The sequence below is a fragment of the Lutra lutra genome, chromosome 10, assembly GCF_902655055.1.
Source record: "Lutra lutra chromosome 10, mLutLut1.2, whole genome shotgun sequence".
In the NCBI taxonomy this organism is placed as follows: Eukaryota; Metazoa; Chordata; class Mammalia; order Carnivora; family Mustelidae; genus Lutra; species Lutra lutra.
Window position 1 is genome coordinate 97,385,050 of NC_062287.1, and position 16,680 is coordinate 97,401,729.

The window sequence follows — 16,680 nt, forward strand, 5'->3', positions numbered from 1 at the left end:
GACAAAGTTGGTGTTCGAAGCTATAAAACTACTGCTCTTCCCACTTTACCAGGTCTTTCTATATTATCACATGCCAACAGGAGAGAGTCAATAAATTCAACACGTGTATTTAGGCAGATGCTATTTTCCACATATGTCTGCTGACTCTGAGCCAACATTTTTTTTCCATTTAGCATATTTGGAGGAAACTATACAATATGCCCAGCCCTATTATAGGTAACAGGGACAGAGAGGTTAAATAAACAAAAAAACAGAACAGGCCTCCAACCTCCAAGAGCTTTCAGTCTCATGAGGAGTAGTCTACAACCACAGTATACTGTAACTATACAGCTCCCATACTGAAATGTGGGAACTACCCACAAGGAAGTACAAAGTGCTATGGGTTTGAAAAATCCAGCTATCCATCCAAAAGCAAATGAAAATCTTTCACACTAGCTTCCTTACAAGTGTTCTTAGTTTCAATTCTGCCCTGATATATAACGTCCTTCCATACAAAACACTGCCTTGAGCATACTCAACAAGTATGAACAAAAGCTTGCCAGCTCACGTCAGCATAAAGCTTCTTCTCCAAAAATAATGCTGTAATTCTTTAAAATTTTGGCAATGAGGGGAGCCTGGGCAGCTCAGATGGTTAAATGACTCTTGATCCTGTCAGCTCAGGTCTTGACTTCAGGGTCATGAGTTCAAGCCCTGTATTGGGCTCTAAGCTGGGCATGAAGCCCACTTAAAAAAAAAAAAAAAAATTAAATTTTGACAATGAAAATATCCTTAACCTTTTTGGTCAAATCATGGATGTACAGAGTTAAAAGTGAGTCAAGTCGTCATTTTGAACATAATATCTTAGAAAGTTAAATTTACCTGTTCCTTGTTACAAGCTTTACTAAGAGCAGCTCTAAGACAAAACCCAGGTTTCTCAATTCATTGTACAGGGTTCCTTTCCACGACTGCTTCTTTCTTTTAAGTCCAGTAAAAATGAACTTAACGAAGTAAATGTTTTTCTCTCTCTCTTTTTAAAAGATTTTATTCATTAATTTGACAGAGAGAGAGAGAGATCACAAGTTGGCAGAGCAGCAGGCGGGTTGGGGGGCAGAGGGGGGCGGCGGGGGGAAGCAGAGGCAGGGAGAGCAGGCTTCCTGATGAGGAGAGAGCCTGATTCGGGGCTCGATCCCCCGACCCTGAGATCATGACCTGAGCCAAAGGCAGAGGCTTAACCCGCTGAGCCACCCAGGCACCCCTCTCTTTTTTTTTAAGATTTTTTTTGTTTATTTGAGAGAGAGAACAGGGCAGGGGGTGTGGGCAGAGGCAGGAGACTCTGCAATGAGTAGGGAGCCCAATGTAGACCACACAGGGCTCAATCCAAGAATCCCAGGGTCACAACCTGAGGGGAAGACAGACACTTAATCAACTGAGTCACCCAGGTGCCCCTGGTTTTTCTCTTTTCATCAGTAATTGACGCATTCATAAATACATAAACATGCGCAGTTTAAAGACTATCAAAAATAAACATGCTGAACACCATGATGCGGTACATACAGAGGTAAAGGACTGCCTATCCTTGATATGGAAGAAGCTCTTCAAGCATTTGGGGGTGAAATGTCAATATATTCTTAAAAAAAAAAAAGCCATCAACATCATCATCATCATCATCTTACCAACAGCTAGCATTTTAGGGGTATCCACTATGAGCCAGGCAACTAGCATCTTATTTCTGGTCCTTAGAACCACTCTGGAAAGACAGGTGTTATCACTGCACTGCGTATTTGAGGCACCAGGCTGACAGAAGTATCCTCAAACCCCGCGGCTACCCCAGGGGCTGAGCCAGAATTCCATCTAGAGTGTATGTTCTTTTCCCACTATCCTACACTCCTCAAAGACAGAATAACTGCACTGCACATGTGGCTGGGACACCAAGTCACTTCAAATTCTGACATAATTTCCTGACTGGCAGTTATATAATTTAGCCATCTTTTCAATCTTCAGGTTATTTTCAATAATCTTCTTTCACGATTCCTCAGTGGTCTTCCAGGTTTTCTTTCTTTTCTTGAACAGATACACTTTTTCCAAATGGAATCTTGTGTGAAACCACTAAAATATAAGAGATCAAAGAAGAGTTGCTCTGGTTTAAGCAGAGTGGGAGAACCAAAGCTCTTCCTGACTCTCACAGCCACTCCTTAGCACCTCCAAAGAACACACTTCGCTGGCTCAGTCAGTAAAACATGGGACTCTGGATCTCGGGATCGTGAGTTCAAGTTCCATGTTGGGCAAGAAGTCTACTTATTTTTTTTATTTATTTATTTGAAAGGGGTGTTGGGCATGCCTGCACAAGCAGTGGGGAGGGGCTCCCAGCTGAGCGCGGAGCCTGATCATGACTGTTAGGTCATGACCTGAGACATGATGCTCAACTGACAAAGCCACCCAGGCACCCCAAGCCTACTTAAAAAAAAAAAAAAAAAATTTTTTTTAATTAATTAAGTTTTAAAAAGAAGTGACAGTATAAAAAAAGAAAAACACTAGGGGCGCCTGGGTGGTTCAGTGGGTTAAAGCCTCTGCCCTTGGCTCGGTTGTGATCCCAGGGTCCTGGGATCGAGCCCCATGTAGAGCTCTCTGCTCAGCGGGGAGCCTGCTTCCTCCTCTCTCTGCCTGCCTCTCTGCCTGCTTGTGATCTCTGTCTGTCAAATAAATAAAATCCTTAAGCTGAGCTGAAACCTTCTCAAAATAAATAAATAAATAAATAAATAAAAACACTAATTTAAAACAGAAGACTCTAACTTCTCCATCACAGCTTTGCCATTCACCATGTGTATAACCTTTGGCAAGAAAAAGTTTCACTTTTTCCTGTCCTTTACAATAGAGATATCACCACCCACTTTATAGGTTTGTTAAGAATATTACAAGGAGAGGGGCGCCTGGGTGGCTCAGTGGGTTAGGGCCTCTGCCTTCGGCTCAGGTCATGATCCCAGGGTCCTGGGATCGGGCCCCGCATCGGGCTCTCTGCTCAGCCGGGAGCCTGCTTCCTCCTCTCTCTCTGCCTGCCTCTCTGCCTACTTGTGATCTCTGTCAAATAAATAAATAAAATCTTAAAAAAAAAAAAAAAAGAATATTACAAGGAGAAACAAATACAAAATTCAAAAGTTGGCTCCCTGCAGAGGTAACAGTTGTTGCCAATTCAAGAAAGCTCAATAAATATACTTGGTGATATTTCTGGTAGCAGAGAAGTGAAAAAGTAAATGCTCCCATACATCAACTAAAATGAACATAATAGGGACGCCTGGGTGGCTCAGTTGGTTGGACGACTGCCTTCGGCTCAGGTCATGATCCCGGAGTCCGGGGATCGAGTCCCACATCAGGCTCCCAGCTCCATGGGGAGTCTGCTTCTCCCTCTGACTTTCTCCTAGCTCATGCTCTCTCTCACTGTCTCTCTCTCAAATAAATAAATAAAATCTTTAAAAAAAATAAATAAATAAAATAAAATGAACATAATAAATCCATTAAACCTACCTGCCAAGGCAATACCCCTTCCAAGTTAGCTTCCCAGTCAATGACCCATGGAGCTCAAAACATGATTTTGATAATAGACAAGAGACCCCTTATGAGATACTCCAACGTAAACTCTAAGTGTCAGGTGAATGTGTTAATGTTCTCTAACTTTGGCATTTCCTAAGCTGAGCATTTAAACTGGCAACTTAATACTGCATTTAATGAGTATTTTTATGTTTATGTTCTACAACAGAATCTAATGTTTATTTGCCCAGCTTCTGGGCTTCTTTTTCTTCAAGCACTAAAAAACAAAAATACATTTATGTGTGTTCACCTTCACGGAAGCAATTTTAACCCAGCCCTTCCTAAATAGTCATTAAGAAATCTACCTACCTTAGTCTGTTACTGATACTATGTTGCCATCTCTACATGTATAACAGGAGACCAAACCAATTTTTACAGGAAAAGACTGTAAATCCTAATCTAGACACAGCCAACATTTCTCAAATCACACACTCTATGGAAGCTGCAGATGCTGGCTTTGATCCCTATGGTTTAGGAAGAAGCACAACAGTAATACATCACACAGCTATGAAAAGACTTGTTATGATAAGAACACATCCCTAAGCATTCAACCCGGCAGCCAATAAGATTCCGAATACTAATCTTCCATTTTACCAGGAGACCTTGAGCAATTTACCGACTCTCTACTGATTATTTCTTCATAAAGAAAATGAAAATATACTTATTACAATGCCAGAGATACCATTCTGATTAACCATCAAGCAACTATGTACTGGGTTACCGGGGACCTCAGCAAGTCATCTTTCCTCATCTCCCTATTCCTTAACAAGCCCACACCTACATTATCCTAAAAGATAGTTACTAAGTCTTTGAAGAATGTATTTCATAACCTTCCTTGGTAGTAATCCAGTATCTTGTTGTCAGGAAGTTCTTTCTAATTTGTAATCTATATTCCTTCTGCTGCAATTAAAAACACATTCCCTCTTGTTTTCTATGGAAAAAAGAACATCTGCCTAATACCACTCTGAACAATATCCCTTCAGGAGATTATAAAATATAGGAGGCCCATTTTAAAAGCTTCATGTAAAGCAACATGGCTTTCAATGGGTCATCTAGACAAAGAACATGATTAGGAGTCGTAAATTCCCAGTTCCATCACTGACTTGCTCCGAAGATAGGAAGTTAAAACCATGCAGATGCTGTACCTCAATTACTCCATCAGTAGAATGCAAATAATAAAAAACCGGTTATGTTAGGCAAAATTCAGTTCCTCAAGTTAAACATAAAGGAAAGAGAGTCCTCAATCCCAATCTAAGGCTAGCCAGCAAACTCTCAAATCACACACTCTGTGGAAGCTGCAGATGCTGGCTTGATCTCTATGGTCTGGGAAAGAATCACAATAATACGTTACCAGATAGCCCTGCAATTACACTCCTGTGTAGATACCCAAAACAACTGAAAACAGGCACTCATACATGCATGTTTATAGTAGCTCTTTTTTTTTAAGATTGTATTTATTTATTTGACAGAGAGAGAGATCACAAGTAGGCAGAAGAGACAGACAGAGAGAGAGGAAGGGAAAGCAGGCTCCCCACCGAGGCAGAGAGCCCGACTCGGGGCTCGATCCCAGGACGCTGGGATCATGACCTGAGCCAAAAGCAGAGGCTTTAACCCACTGAGCACCCAGGCGCCCCTACAGTAGCTCTTATTCATATCCAAAGGTGGAAACAGGTCCAAATGTTCATCAATGGATAAATGGACAGATTATTGGTATATACATACACAAAAGGTTACACCCATTATGATTCCTTTTTTTTTTATAGATTTTATTTATTTATTTGACACAGAGAGAGAGAGAGAGCACAGCGGGGGAACAGCAGGCAGAGGGAGAGGGAAAAGCAGGCTTGCCAAGCAGGGAGCCCAATGTGGGGCTCGATCCCAGGCACAACCTGAGCCGCAGGCAGACACCTAACCACTGAGCCACCCAGGTGCCCCTGTGATTCCAGGTATATAAAATAGCCAGAATAGGTCGATCCATAGATACAGAATGCAGATTACTCCTTTCCAGGGCTGGAGGAAGGAGGGGAAATAAAAGAAATCGCATAACGGAAGAGGTTTTACTTCGAATAAAATGTTTTGGAACTAGATAGAGGTGGTGGTTTCACAATACTGTGAATGTACTAAACACGAACTGAATTGTTCACTTTAAAATGGTTGATTTTGGCAGGGGCACCTGGGCGGCTCAGTCAGTTAAGTGTCTAACACTTGGTTTCAGCCTCAGGTCATGATCTCAGGGTGGTGAGATCGAGCCCCGTGTCCTCCTGCTCCACTGAAGAGTCTGCTTGAGATTCTCTGCCTCTCCCCTTCCTTGGCCCTCCTCCCCCCACTTACAAGAAGGAGTGTGCTCTCTAAATAAATAAATAAATACAAAATCTTTAAAAAACAATGAAAATAAATTTTAAAAATAAAATGGTTAATTTTGTGTATGTGACTTTGACCTCAATAAATTTAATTATTTTTAAAAGATTTTATTTATTTGTTTGACAGAGACACAGCAAGAGAGGGAACACAAGCAAGAAGAGTAGGAGAGGGAGAAACAGGCTTTCCCAGAGCAGGGAGCCTGATGCCAGACCCAATTCCAGGACCCTGGGATCATGACCTGAGCTGAAGGCAGCCACTTAATGACTGAGCAACCCAGGCACCCCTATCTCAATAAATTAAAAAAAAAAAAAAATGCTAGAAAACTGATGGGAACAATATCCATTAAATGTTTAGCCCTTCCCAGGAAAGTCATCATATAAAATTCCAGGCAGACTGGTAGCAAAATGTTTCTATTATCTCTATTAGATTCTAAGCAAAGAATATGTAAATGAGAAACAAATAAAACTAAAGTCTAGAATCAGTTATACAGTATTCTATATGACAATAAGAGCCAACAAATAAGCAAATGAGTAAAAAGATAAATAACCAAGCACATCAGCTAATTAACTATAGCAACAATGGCCATAGAAAGCAACAAGAAAAAATAAAGGTAAGGAATGAATTTTAAAAGCCAGTAATACCAAAATACAAAGACGCATTAGGTAGGGAGGTAAAAACAGAGAACCTAATGATAGCAAAGTTAAAAAAGACATACACCCTTAAATTCCAAGGCCACATATAAAGACCAAGAGAATCTCTACTCTTGCCATTTTGCAGTTATCCTCATTCCTTAACCTCTTTCTTTCTCCTTTAATCCAACCTCTTGCCAAGATACCAAGGCTAGGCTGTCAAGGAGAAAATAAAAATGTATTGTTCCTATTGTCATATCACTTCCTTTTAAAGTATTACTTTTTATGGGGAGACACACATGTTAACTACCAAAATGTAGAGACCACCTACTTCCTCCTTCCCACTTTTTAAATTCACTTCAGTGTGGCTCTGGCCCTACATCCCTCCAACACTGTTCTTTTTTTTTTTTTTTTTTTTTTTTTAAGATTTTTATTTATTAGAGAGATTGATGAGAGAGAGCACAAGCCAGGGCAGAGGAAGAGGAGAGGGGAGAAGAGCAGACTCCCCACCGAGCAGGGAGCCCTGATACGGGACTAGATCTCAGCACCTTAGGATCACAATCCGAGCTGAAAGAAAATGGTTTAACCTAACCAACTGAGCCATCCAGGCACCCCCAACACTGTTCTTGTTATGCTCATCAATGATCTTTGTGTTTGCTAAATCCAAAATACACAGGCAATCACTTTCTTCTGAACATGTTCCTCTCTCAGTTTTCTGAGATTTCCTATTAATGTCCTACTGCTTGATTAGGAACACTCTCCTGTAGTCTACACATCCAATTTCCTCTAGGTAATCTTGGCGATTCTCCTTGACTGTAAACACCACCTGTCTACCAAGAGCATCCGGATTTACCGCCAGGGCCCCTTCCAGCATCACTCAAAGGCTCCTTGCTTGATGTCTCCACTTGTATGTTCTCAACAGACAAACTCACATTCAAACATGACTAAAGTGAGGTCTTCACTCTACTTTCCAACTCTAGTCAAAATCTGCTCCTTCTCAAATGTTTCCATCCCAGAAATGGCAACTTCATCTACCCAGAGGCTCATGCCATAATTTGGGAATCATACTAGACTCTTCCCTCCTCCCACATCCCATCCATCAATAAGTCTTGCCTGTCCTAATTCTAAAATATCTATTGCAATCTTTAAAAACAACATAATAATAATAATGTCTATTGACTCTTTCTACTTCCTTCCATCTCTATTTTCTAGAGCCTAATCCAAGTCATGATCATCTTTTGCCTGGACCACAAGTAAGACATCTTTTTTTTCTTTTTTTTTTTAATAAGTAAGAATCTAACTATCATACTTCTCCCCAATTCTCTTCCAAATTTTCCACAATTTCCAAAATTTTTTCCACAAATGTCTAATATTTTCCACAATGTACCCAGAGCAATTTTAAAAATCATGTACTGGGTCATAACACTCATGCTTAAAATCTTCCAAGGCTTCCAGTTTTACTTAGGAAAAAAAATCCAAAATCCTTAACACAGTTGTCCCTATGTCTCTATCCTCATCCTAATGCCCATCTTCTTCCTTCCCACTGCTCACTGTATTCCAGCCACACCAGTCCTTCTTTCAGCTTCTCAAATGGGCCGAGTTCCTTCCCACCTTAAGGCTTTCAAAACATGTGTATTCCCTTTACCTTCCCCTTTCATCCTTCTAGTCTCTGCTTAAATATCACTTCTTCAGAGAAACCCTCCCCAAAGCTCCAATATAATTAAAGCTCCTCTACTATGATCTCTTTTTTACTTTTCCATCATAGGACTTGATACACTTTGCAATTACACAATTATTGATGTATTTTTGTTTATGGTCTCTCTCCCCTTTGGACTACAATCTCTGTAAGGGCATGGACAGTGTCTATTTTTTTTTAAGATATTATTTATTTATTTGACAGAGATCACATGTAGGCAGAGAGGCAGGCAGAGAGAGAGAGGGGGAAGCAGGCTCCCCGCTGAGCAGGGAGCCTGATGTGGGGCTCAATCCCAGGACCCTGAGATCATGACCTGAGCTGAAGGCAGAGGCTTAACCCACTGAGCCACCCAGGCGCCCCAACAGTGTCTATTTTTATCACACTAGTCTTCATAAAGTGGTAGTAGTTTAGAGAGTTTAGAATTGTTTAAAGTAGTTTAGAATCAGTATAATTTAGGGATTAAGAGCAAAAGACTATGGAGCCAGACTGCTTGGATCCAATCCTGTGCTGCCACTAACTACCTGGAAGACCTTGGGCAAACTGCTTAACCTACCTGTGCCACATCTCCAAATCTATGAAATGGGGATAATAAAAGTACCTACACCACAAACTGTTGGAAGAATAAAAGAATCTATGATAAGCACGTGGTATGGTACCATGGCACAAAGCACTTCAATAAGCACTGGTCTGATCAGCTCTGATTATGATGTCCATAACACAACACAGTGGTGGACATTCAATAAACATTTACTGAATGAATGAATGAATAAAACAAGACTCCACTATAATCATTAATAGGTTTTTTAAAATGACAGAGCAGGAATATTACAGAGACATCAGAGAGGAAAACAAAAATAGTTAAGACAAAGACTGAAGCCACCCACAACTTAAAATGGCATGAAGGGACAGGAGTAATAAAAAAGCTAACTCCACTGGATTCCCAGTCTTCCCCACTATATGTAACATATATTGCTTCTTCCAGAAGTTTACCTAAGGTGATTGGGTAGCTTTGATTTTTCCCTAAATATCACTTTTTTCTGTGCCTTAAGTCAACTTCTTCCAAATACTTCAAGCACTAATCACAGTTCAAATAGATGGTAAAATTTAGATGCTAAAAATTTTCTACCTGTTTTGCAAAGAAATGTTCTTCTGTTCCTAAAATAGTCTGGTCCTGTTTTACCACACATATTACAGAATCCTCAAAATCTTGCCATTTCTCTTTCTATTTGGAATTCTTTCAGACACTGTTGCTTTCTAGGTTTCTCTTTCCCAGTAAAGATGCATCCTCTAATTTGAAGCACAATTCAAATTAAAGGAAGGACAAATATGCTGCTTTAAATTCTTATTCCCTATTCAAATTTTTTTCAAAAGATACTAAACTTCAATCTAAGCATCACTATTATTTGTTCTTGTTTGGGGGAACATATAATTTTATCATGCTACAATAATAATATTGAAAATGACAACAGCTGTCATATATAGCGCTATCTGCTGTTCTAAATGCTTTACATATATTAACTCATTCAGTTCTCACAACTGTATGGTATTCTACATATGAGGAAAGGCACAGAGAGGTTAAGTAACTTGCCCAAGTTGCAGAGCTAGTAAATAGTGCCCCCGGGATTTGGACTCAGACTGCCTGACTCTAAGAATCAGTGCCACTACACTGTTATTCAAGAGTCTGGAAAGACATGTTTTTCTACCCTGTTTTTCCACTGGTCAGCTAGACTGAACTACTCCAATTCTCTCCCCAAATCAACAGGCATATTAATCCTGTGCAACTCAGCAAAATCTCAAATGTTTCATGTCCTAAACATACACACCTAAAACAAAGTAATTTTAGTTCATGGGAGAGTGAATAAATATCCTGGGAAGCAGAAATAAATAAATGATGAAATCATGAATGTGAAATTTGCCTCAGTTAATTCTACAGAGAGAAATATAATTCCAATAAGCAACAGTTAAAAAAAAAAAAAACTACAAAATACTTGTAATATCTTGGAAGAAAGGTACCAAACAAGACTGTATTATTGTATTGTATATATTGGATTATACATTGTATTATTGTTACATATACTCGGCAGTAGCCTACACATTCTCTCAATTTCAAGCACATCTTTCTAGTTTTTCCCTTCATATAAGGCTTAGAACTTCAGCTTAGTCCCTGCTACAAATAAACCTGAAGGCATGTATCTAGTGTTCAAATTCATTGAACTCAACTTCCAAAGAACAATTATTTGGAAAAAATTAATAAATGAAAACCATATTAAACTCAAGATCACATTAGAAGCAAAAAAACTCATTAGCTGAGCTGCTGGACATTTCTAAGCCACAGTCATCCTTTATTACACCAAATCCAGTGTCACAGGACAAGAAGTAACAAATATTGCCAGTAGCAATCTTAAATGAAGACTTCCATTTTGACGGCACCAAGAGAACCTTAATTTACTGAATCATGACCTGTTGTGATTACAACTTTTTGAGGGCATTAAGGATGCCATAACCAAAGAATCTAATCCCTGTGAACACCCAGTGCCCTCCTCACTCCTCATCTCTCTGTCAGCCCCCATCTGTTTCTTTCAGAGCACAGCCTAAATTTCAATCATTTAGCAGGTACCTGGTCAACTCTGCTCCCCACTGGAATACACTTGGTAAGAGCAAGGACACTCATGTCTACCTTTGTATCCCAGCATCTAATGAGCATTCAATAAATATTTGCTAGATGAACAAAAGTCTGAAAAGGTAAGGGTTGAAAAAGAGTCACAATCTGGGTGCCTGGGTGGCTCAGTCGATTAAGTATCTGCCTTCAGCCCAGGTCATGATCCCAGGGTCCTGGGATCGAGCCCCACACTGGGCTCCCTGCTCAGTGGGGAGTCTGCATCTCCATCTGCTGCTTCCTCTGCTTGTGCTCTCTCTCTCTCAGATAAATAAATAAAATCTTTAAACAAACAAAATTTTAAAAAAAGAAAGAAAAGAAAAAGTCACAGTCAAGAAATAATTCCCACAGGTCTGTGAGGAACATAGTATCTTAGGAAACAACATAAGAACAGTACTCATTGAAGAAATGAACAAGTTTGGGTGGAGAAACAGAGATTATCAATCCCAAGAAGAGACAGAGAACAAAATGGAAAAGACACTAATCTACAGATGTACAAGCAAGACTAACTGGAAGAGAGGGGATAAATATTCTCAGGCTCACCTCCTAAACATGCGGCACCTAAAACTTGTCTTTCACTAGCACTTCCAGGCACTCATGCCTTTCCACCTGCATGTTAGTAAGCTCCTCCCATGCTGCTTTAACATTTGACACCTCTATCCTCCATGACTATCAGGCAGAATGCTAACAGTCCAAGAACCTAGATGACATCTACTCGTTGTTGCTGTAAGACAGCACAGCAGTTAACATGGGAACAGCACTTTATCTCTTTTAAAGCAGCTTCATGTACTTTTTCTCAACAGAAGTATTAGGACAGAAGTATATTCTTTCCCATTCTTTAAATACAGATTCAATGGGGTGCCTGGGTGGCTCAGTGGGTTAAGCCTCTGCCTTCAGCTCAGGTCATGATCCCAAGGTTCTGGGATCGAGCCCCGCATCGGGCTCTCTGCTCAGCGGGGAGCCTGCCTCCGCCTCTTTCTCTGCCTGCCTCTCTGCCTACTTGTGATCTCTGTCTGTCAAATAAATAAATAAAATCTTAAATAAATAAATAAATAAATAAATACAGATTCAAAAAAGACTCAAAGCTTTGGATTTAAATACCAGCTCTGCTACATACTTGCTGTGTGATCTTGGTCAAATTATTTACATTCTCTGAGTTCAGTATCCACTGGGAAAATAATATCCACCTTAAAGACCTGCTACGAGTATCGAATGAGATAATACATGTAAAGAACATGACACGGCAAATGCCCAATAAAAGGCAGTAACGTTCCCTATGACCTCCTTAAATAATGTGAACAGGATTTCTCAGCTAAGGAAGCTCATGAGCCTAGGACTTAAACCCAGGTCTCCTGATTCCTTAATCTGTTTTCTTCTTACCACATCACTCTGGCAGACTGCCATACTACTGGGCACATAAATACATTCTGACAATAACTGATTAACAAAATCTTTATCTGTCAATAACTAATTTAGCTTGCAAAAAGGGAAAAAATAGACCTAATTAATTAGGGGGAAGAAGGGGTTTGAAAATATAAATTATCCCCAAACCACAGGACAGGTTGTATCATAGTAATTCTGTACAAACAGAAATTATGACAAGAAACAGAAAGTTCTCTCTGGGGTTATGAGAAACAATTAGAGAAAGAAACAAGAATGACTATGATCAAAGGAACGTAAGGGTTTTGTGTTTTGTTCTGTTTTGTTTGTTTTTTTGATAAGCCAAACCACTGGACAAAAAGATCTGCATCCCATTCCAAGATAACTCTATCAAGGCCGAGACACATCTTTTAAAAAAAGAGAGCTCGGGTGCCTGGATGACTAAGTCAGTTTGAGCATCCAACTCTTGGTTTTGGCTCAGGTCATGGTCTCAGGGTTGTGAGTTCAAGCCCCATGTGGTGGGGCTCCACACTCAGTGGGGAGTCTGCTTGAGATTTTCTTCCTCTCCCTCTGACCCCCTCCTCCGTGAGTGTGCGCTCTCTCAAATAAATACATAAATCTTTAAACATAATTTTTTAAAAATTTAAAAATGGATACCTGGATGGCTTAATCTGTTAAGCATCTGCCTTAGGCTCAGGTCATGATCCCAGGGTCCTGGGACAGAGCCCCAAATCAGGCTCCTTGGTCAGCAGGGAGCCTGCCCCTCCCTCTGCCTGCTGCTCCCCCCTGCTTGTGTGCGCCCCCGCTCGCTCTCTCTGACAAATAAACAAATAAATAAATAAAATCTTTAAAAAATTTGTTTAAAAAATTAAAAAATAGAGACCTCAGTGTGCTAACAATAAAACTTTTTTTCCAATTCCTCTCGGGGCAGGATAAACAGGACTAGTAAGATAAGGTGTCAACAAAAACTATCAACATTCATGAAGACCCTTGAAGATCATAAATGTTTGGATTCAGTATTAATAAAGAGCAGAAAGGGGCATGATCAAAAAATAAAAGTTTTGGGGCACCCTGGCTAGCTCAGCCAGTAGAACATGCAATTCTTGATCTCAGGATCATGAATTCAAGCCCCACATTGGAAGTGGAGCTTACTTTAAAAAAAAAGAAAAGAATAAAAGTTTCGTAAGTTTCCTAACATGTGTTGAAAATATTTTGAGAATTATACAGTATAGGGGCACCTGGGTGGCTCAGTGGGTTAAAGCCTCTGCCTCTGGCTCGGGTAATGATCCCAGGGTTCTGGGATTGAGCCCGGCATTCGGCTCAGCGGGGAGCCTGCTTCCCCCTCTCTCTCTGCCTGCCTCTCTGCCTGCTTGTGATCTCTGTCTGTCAAATAAATAAATAAAGTCTTTAAAAAAAAAAAAGAATTATACAGTATAAGAAGTTATTACAGTTAATAAAAATAACCAATTGTTTTCAAATGACATATATAACTAATCTTTTCCAAGAGACAGACAAAACTTCCAGGAATAAGTTCTAGAAGATATTCAAAGAAGTTCACATCTTTCATAATCCCCAAGAACTTTCTCACTAAAAGAGAAGACAGAACAATTAAATCATATTCTGAACCCATAAATTTCTGAAAAGAAATACCAGAAGAGAGCCTCATCTGACACTGACAGAATAGCACAAGATTTAACCAAAAAGGTAAATAGTGGAGTGAATTTCTCTCATAAAACAAGACAGAAGCTGATCAGAAGCTCTATCCCTGTAACTCTACCACCAGCACCACAACCAAATTTCTTGTCTTCTTCAATCCAGCTTAAACCTCTGCTAATTATTTCCTACAGAAACATAACAAAATGTTCCTAACATTTTTTTTGTGACACTCATAGCAAACTCCATCTATTATTTAGCATTAATTAGGAGCTGCTGCAATACGACGCTAACTATAAATTCTATGCAGAATCAATCCCCAGGAGATAATGTCACTTCCTTCTCTAAATTCTTTCTTCTGTTATAAATTTCTCTCCTACCACAAAAACTTTTCCAGAGAGCACACATTCTTAGCCTAACTTCCCAATGTAGACTCGCCACAGTCTGGTGGCTCTTCATTAAACCCTTTCTGGAAGTACCGAGATCCTGATATCTAGGAAATCACTCATAATCAAGGGCCCTACATTTAAATATTGCTGACCTCAAAAAAAAAAAAAAATTAGAGGAACAATAATCTTTCCAAAACTCATCAGAATTCTAAAACTGTTTAAAAAAAAAATAGACTTGTATAGTTTCCACCTAAGAACTAGAAATTTAGTCTATTTTCTCTTAAAACCACTGTCCTACTGATTCTACATACTATGCAAATATTTATTCAACCTAGAATGACCTCTAGTCTGAATATTTCTTTTTTCAACAAAGAAGCTACACAAATTAGGATGGAGACACTGAATCCAATGAAAATAAACACTGAATAAGAACACTTAGTCCCTCCCCCCCCCCAAAATGGAGCTGCCGGAATTTTAACTTTCTATTTAAATATATCAATATTTGAATGATTCTTACACACAACCTGTTTAACTCTAGTATATGCATAACTAAACCACTAATCAAATATAACAAAACTGTTCCAAAGGCAACTCCTTGGGTTTCTTCTGGATTCTTCCTAGAAAGCAAACTCTCAAGACAAATATCTGATTTCAAAATTTTGACCATCCTGTCGGACATTAACCACTTAACACCATAGCTGGAAGACTTTCACTGAGAATAAGCTGAGGGGAAGAAGAAATAAGTATCAACCAGAAAGCAAACTGGACAGCAAACGAAATTTTCTATCAAGAAACAAAACTGTCATTGCTATTCTCACGAAAATGATGCAGACTTTGACAAGCAAAACCATCATGCTCTCTTCACTTATGAAGTACCAGTGACAGAATCTCCTTATCTAGGTAGGAAGGATCACAAACGACAAGTCACTGTGTGCATAAAGGGATAGGTAAACAGAAAAACAACAACAACAACAACAACAACAAAAAACGAACTTGTAAATGACAAAAAGCAGACTTAAGGTGCATTTAAAGATCTGCTGGGGACATGGGGAAAAGTCAAGTACCAGAGCTCAGTCTCAGTTTCCCTACCCCTAAAAAGCAAGAACATGACACTTCGCTCCGAGTAACCAGGGGGCCATGTTGCACTTGCCTCCACCTATTCAAAGGTCCCTTCAAAGGCGGGACTCAGACGGGGTCCCCAGCGCAATTGAGTCATGACACCCGGAGCCTTGGGGGTGGGAAGGCGGGAGGAGAAACGGAGGGTCAAAGCGCGTAAAGCTCTATCTTTCCTGGAAAGCGATTTTCCCCCCACACCAGGGGTGCCAACACCCGCCCAAGACCCAACACCCCCTCCCTACCGAACCGCGCAGAGCAGCCCCAGCATCTCTCCCTCCTTCAGGTCTCTCCTTCAGTTCGCCGCCGCCTCTCCGACCGCGCCCCCGAACGCAAACGGGTAGCTCCTCCTCCGGCCGGGTCTCTGCGGCCGACCCGCCCGCCCACCCGCCGGCGCCAAGGTCTTCTCAACCCCCCGGCGCAAAGATGCCGGGCCGGGCCTCCCAGGCTCCTCCCGGGCCTACCTGCAAGACGGGCGGGGGCTCCGTCTGCAGCCCAGCGAGGGGACTCAGCCACGAAAAAGAGGCAGGCAGGAAGCAAGGGGTCCTCTCTACCGACCAGCGGAAGAAAGCAGCCTGAGCGAGGGGTCTCGCGGTTAAGTCAGCCTTCGACCCGGCGCCGCCACCGCTCAGGAGACATCTAGCAAGAAGACGGCGCAAAAGATCACCGAATACACGAACGCCCCAGACATCATAGGAAGAGTGCCCAAGCAGTCGTTCAAGGAAGTCCAGTCGAGCGCCGAAAAACAGCCCAGCTCCAACTCAAGGTCCGACTCCTGTCTAAGGCATGAATAAACAAACCCAGATCATAAGCCATGGAGTAAAGTAGCCGGTGCTTCTGCCATTTTCTGTGTGGTTGCCCACTAAATTGTTTAGAGCACCGAAGTTTTTCCTGGCTGTTGAAGATCAAGTCATAGCACAATAATACTTGGCAGTTCAGCGACTACGTTATGGACTCCTAACTGAGCAAGTGTGACTTAGTTTCCTCACGGACAGTGAGGTAAAATAAATATACACGTATATGACAGAGGCAGAAAGAGATAGTGAGAGAGAATCCAGATTGAGAAACAAAGTGAGTAATCGCTGTTAAAGCTCCACTTGGGCAAAGCATAGCAAAGAGTAGCTGGGAAAATTTCAGGGGTTTGTAGGCAGAACTTAAGGCAGGAAAAAAAAAATATACACATGCTTTTTAATTTTATTCCAAAGGCCTGGGACCACAGGTGTGCTTCTTACTTAATGATAA

The 16,680-nt window shown here is 40.7% G+C and overlaps 1 protein-coding gene across 3 annotated transcripts in view; it reads right to left on the reverse strand.

Annotated features, from left to right (window-relative positions):
- The window catches only part of AMBRA1 (autophagy and beclin 1 regulator 1), a 178,437-nt gene extending 162,334 nt beyond the window's left edge, over window positions 1–16,103 (reverse strand). For all 3 annotated transcript variants that reach the window (XM_047693076.1, XM_047693075.1, XM_047693074.1), the window contains exon 1: window positions 15,903–16,103. The gene's annotated coding sequence lies outside the window, so the exon portion shown is untranslated. The remainder of the gene's footprint in view (window positions 1–15,902) is intronic.
- Window positions 16,104–16,680: the final 577 nt, after the last annotated feature.